The 5,469-nt window shown below is 35.8% G+C and overlaps 1 pseudogene; it reads right to left on the minus strand.

Annotated features, from left to right (window-relative positions):
* LOC102848639 overlaps positions 1–5,469 on the minus strand; it is a 15,375-nt pseudogene that overhangs the window by 8,748 nt on the left and 1,158 nt on the right.

A 5,469-nucleotide genomic window follows, 5' to 3' on the forward strand; every position in this document is an offset into this window, starting at 1 on the left:
AAGCTTTCTTGGCTTCTGTGATTCCAAACACGTCAACTGCTGACATTTTTTTCCCCTTTTGACCAGAGTCTCTTAAGTTTAGTTGTACTGTCTCCAAGGGAAGGTGACGTGTCCTGTAGAACTCCTGTGTAGATTATGTTTTCCTGTGTACCAGCAATATGCCTCTTCGCTATTATCTGAGGTGACTTCTGCCGGTGCGTAGTTTCCAGGCTTCCCCTCTGCCCAGGGCACGCTCTCAGCACCTCCTCTCGACGGCTTTTCCTGTGTACCTCCTCCTGACGGCTTTTCCTGTGTTCCTCCTCCCTACGGCTTTTCCTGTGTACCTGCAATATGCCTCTTCACTATTATCTGAGGTGACTTACGCCGGTGCACAGTTTCCAGGCTTCCCCTCTGCCCAGGGGCACGCTCTCAAATAAGGGATTTATATTTAGAATTTAGAAAATACTTGAGCACCACAACAAGATAAAAGTAAACAACCTAACTGAAAAATGGGCACAGAATATGAACAGACACTTCACCGAAGAAGACATTTAGATGACCAGCAAGCACATAATGAAACGTTCAAAACCCCTAGCTCTAAGGGAGATGTAATTCAAAACAACCGTGAGATATCCTCTCACCCCACTATAAATAGCAAAATTTAACAGAATAGCAAACAATTGCTGGTGAGGTTATGGAGAAACTGGAACCCTTATTCACTGTTGGTGGGAGTGTAAAATGGTGCAACCCCTGTGGAAGGCAAAAAGTTGCAAATAGAGATACCACTGGACCCAGCAATTCTACTATTAGGAATATACCCCAAAGAAACCTAACTGCCAACCAAGCAGATCTATGCACTCCCATGTTTATTGCAGCTTTGTTCACAATAGCAAGGAGTTGGAAACAACCTAAGTGCCCATTAAGAAATTAATAAATAGAGATGCTGTGTTATATTCACACACTGGAATACTACAGTGCATGGAAAAACAAGGAACTCATTAAATACTATACAAAATAAGTGATGCTAGGGGTCATTATGTTTAGTGAACTATCTCAGTCACAAAAAGACAAATACTGCATAGTGCCACTGTTGTAAAATGGGACTGACATCTGGGTTGGGAGCAACCTAAGAAAACAAAGGATAAATTATGTATACTGTATTGAAACAGATGAGGGAGAGAACTGTCTAAAAGGGATATATAATTAGGTATCATTGTCATGACAGGAGTACAAAACGAAGGCTACATAGTGGAGTGGACTTGAGGCGAGAGATTGTATGACAATGAAAAAAATTTTTCTTTTCAAAACAACGGTTGCATAGAGGAGTAGGCTTGGGAGTAGGGTTTGTATAACAATGAAAGCATTTTTCTTAATTTTTCAAAGATTTGAGAGGACTGGGGGAGGTGGTTGGGCAGGGAGAAAAGAGCTACAATTAATGAATGGAAATCCAAAGGGTTAGGGTTAGGGTTAGGGTTAGGGTTAGGGTTAGGGTTAGGGTTAGGGTTAGGGTTAGGGTTAGGGTCTCTAAATTTTCATTAAAATTAATTTAAAAAGTAAATAACAAATTAAATAAACAATTGACAAAAAAGGGAAAATTATATATCATACAAATAGCAAATTAAAATCTCTAAGATTAAGACTAAAGTTTCCAAATAGCTAGCCCATTTAAAGTACAAATGTGAAGAATTGAATCATCAGAATACAGAATTAATTCAATGGAAGTTGAATCTCCCAGTCCAGTTATGTTAGAAAAGCAGTCAGACAACAAAATAAAAAGCAACTAAAAATTGTAAATATTATGTACATTTTAATCTAGGTTTTGCATAACCACAATTAAGTGCTCTTGGATTCCTATTCTTCTCAATGTAAGTCTTAATTTGTTGTGATCTACACATTAAAATGCCTTTGTGTAATCAATAAAGCACAAAGAGACATCCTTCTGGTTTTTTTTTGCTTTTAGCCAAGATCCATCTGACATCACCAATGATATCTCTGGTGCCATGGTCACAAATCCACTCTAACATTTCTGACAATTTTCTGTTGATGTACCACTCTAGGTATTTTTACCAATGCCTTCAGTGCAGTTTGAACTTTTTCCTTCATTATCACTGGTTCTTGACTAAATGCTACTACCTAGACTATTTAATTGTCAACCAATTCTTTTTGGTACTGTGATTCTGTGTACTCTTTCTACCTGCATTTGATGCTTCTAGAATCATACAAAATTCTGAACCATACTTTCTTTCAATATTGCAGCTCAAGGCTTGGATTTTTCAGTTCTTCCAATTTGAGAAATGTCAAACAAGACCTTACTTTTTATCCTCCAACTCCAGCTCTTGGCACATTTCTTTAGATAATATTTTTGTCTTCTTGAGCTCTTTTTCTGAATATACTATTTATCTTTTTTCACTTTGCCATTTCTTCCCATTTCTTTGCTTCTTAACATTCTAGTGTGATTTTCAGGGTTTCTTCTGATATACTCATTTTGGTCTTTTATTTCTACTCTGTTTTTATAATGACATTTTGCTGTCTTCATTCCTGATATTCTTTGTCATGCTGCATCCTACAGATCACCTGGTCTTTGGTAATTAGTGTTCAGTGTTTCAAAGCTATTCTTCAGATAGTCTTTCAATCAGGATAAAGACTCAATATCATATTTTGATTCTGGTAGAGGTGTCTTAATTTTCTTCATCTTCAATTTGAACTTGTACATGAGAAATTGATTATATATTGCATAATCAGCACCTGACCTGGTTTTAACTATTGATATTGAGCTTCTCAACTGATTCTTACCAGAGATGTAGTCAATGTGAGGCCTGTGTAGTTGATCAGGTGAGGTCCTCATGTATACTTAACATTTGTACTTTTAAAAAAGGTATACATAATGAATAGGAAATTGTACAAAATTCAATAAATAAAAAAGCAGTTTAGAAATCAAAAGATGTATTGCATTGGACAGTTTTGCTTTTTATTAATATCTGATAAATATCATTTATCTTTTTTAGATTTTAATGGAAGTTTATAAAGAACTTGGATTTCCATTCACTCATTCTTGTAAATTTTCCTCCCTGCTCTCCCCCCCAATTTACTGTTTTCTTTGGAAAAAAGTTCTTTCATTGTTATGCAATCCCCCCACACCAGACCACTTTACTATGCAATGCAACTGTTATTCTGGACTCTTGTCATGCCAAAAATACCGAATCATATGTTTCTTTTATACAGTTATCTCCCTCGTATGTTCAATGCTGTGTGCATTATTAATCCCCTCTTTACATAGTTCCCCCCCAAACTCCCATAACAGTCCTCTGCTATAACAGTGGCATTATGCAGTATTTGTCTTTTTGTTACTGAGGTATTTCACTCAGCATAATGTCCTCTATGGTCTTCCATATGTTTTATATTATTTCATGAGTTCTCTGTTTTTCAGTACTGCGTAATATTCCATTGTGTGAATATACCAGAGTTTCTCTATCCATTCCTTTGTGTCTTTCTTTTTGTTTATTTACAAAATTCAAATGCAAATTCAAACAAATTCTTTCAGTGAGCACTTGGGCTGTTCCCAACCCATTGTTATTGTGAATAAAGCAGCAATAAATATGGATTTGTATCTGCTTGGGTGGCAGTTCTGGTTTCTTTAGGTTATATTCCCAGGAATAGAATCGCTGGGTCCAACTGTATTTCTGTTTCCAACTTTTTGAGAGAGAGCCATACTGTCTTCCATAGTGGTTGTACCATTTTACACTCCCACCAACAGTGGATGAGGGTTCCAGGCAATCCACAACCTTGCCAACATTTGTTGTTTGCTGCTCTGTTAAATTTTGCTATTCTTACTTGGATGAGATGATATTTTATAGTTGTTTTGATTTACATGTCTCTTAGAGCTAGGGATTTTGAACAGTTCTTCAGGTGTCTGTTTGTCATCTGAATATCTGTTCATATCCTGTGTCCATTTTGCAATTAGTTTGTTTACCTTTATCTTGTTGTGGCATTCGACTATTCTATAAATTCTAGATATAAGTCCCTTATCAAACATGTCATTACCAATTTTTTCCCCAGTCTGTGGCTGCCCTTTTTACCCTTTTAGAGAAGTTTTTGGATGTGCATAGGGATTTGACTCTTAGAAAGTCCCATTCATCTATTTTATCCTGTCCTGGTTGTAAGATTGTCAGAATGCTTGGAAACTGTTCAAGTTGTGGATTAGTGCTTCTAGGGTTCTTCCAAACTATTTTTAAATGAGGTTTATAGTCCTTGGTTTTAGTCCTAGATCCTGGATCCACTTGGAGTTGGTTTTTATGTACGGTGAGAAAGTGTAAGTCTTGTTTGAGTTTTCTGCAGATGGTTTTCCAATTTTGCCAACACCATTTGTTAAAAAGGATGTCGTTTCCCCACTTAACTGATTTCATCTCCTTGTCAAGAATCAGTTGAACATAGATAGATTTCTAGATCCTCAATTCTATTCCATTGACCTATATTTCTGTCATTGTACCAATAATACCACACTGTCTGGACCACCACAGCAGTGTCAACAGGGTTTGAAATCAGGGAGTGAGATGTCTCCCATCTTGTTTCTCTTTTTAAGGAGTGCTTTGCTTACTCAAGGTCTCTTTCTATTGCAAATTAAATTGGAGATTTCCTTTTCCATCTTGATGAAGAATGTAATTGGTATTTGTATTTGGATTCCATTGAATATGTAGATTGCTTTTGGTAGGATTGTCATTTTCACAATATTGAGTCTTCCTATCCATGAGCTAGGGATATTCTACCATGTCTCCAGGTCTCTTTTTCTTTCTTTTAGTAATGCTCTGTAATTTTCTTTGAATAGATCCTTTGTGTTTATAATTAGATTTACTCCCAAGTATTTAATCTTGTGATTAGCTATTGTGATGAGTGTTGTTTTTCTCAGCTCCAGCTCTATTCTCTTTGTCCTTGTAGAAAAATCCAATTGATCTTTGTACGTTGATATTTTATCCTGCCTCTTTACTGAATTGGTCAACTATGTCCAGTAATTTTCTTGCTGAATTTTTACATTTTTCTAATTATGCTGTCATATCATCTGTATAAGGAGATAACTTTGCCTCCCCTTTGCCAATTTGGATACCTCTTCTTTCCTTCTCTTGTCTTACTACTACTGCTAAGACTTGTAATGCAATATTGAATAGGAGAGATGATAGTGCACATTTTTGCATAGGTACTATTCTCAAAAGGAATGCCTTTAATTTCTCTACATTGAGAACAACATTGGCTCTCAGGTTTACATATATACTTTTTATTATGTGAGGAAATTCCTTCTATTAGGATTTTATCAAGTGTTTTAATCAGGAAAGGGCATTGAATTTCCTCAAAGACCTTTTCTGCATCAATTGATAGGAGTATATGGTTTTTGTCCTTTGCTTTGTTAATGTGATTAATTAAATTGATTGTTTTTCTTTTTTTTTCCGTTTTTTTTTAAATTTAGTTTGTTTATTTTTCATTTCAGTGAACATCTACAGA

This window comes from Elephantulus edwardii, unplaced genomic scaffold (genome assembly GCF_000299155.1).
Source record: "Elephantulus edwardii isolate Elephantulus edwardi_28Jun2011 unplaced genomic scaffold, EleEdw1.0 scaffold00044, whole genome shotgun sequence".
NCBI classification, from domain to species: domain Eukaryota; kingdom Metazoa; phylum Chordata; class Mammalia; order Macroscelidea; family Macroscelididae; genus Elephantulus; species Elephantulus edwardii.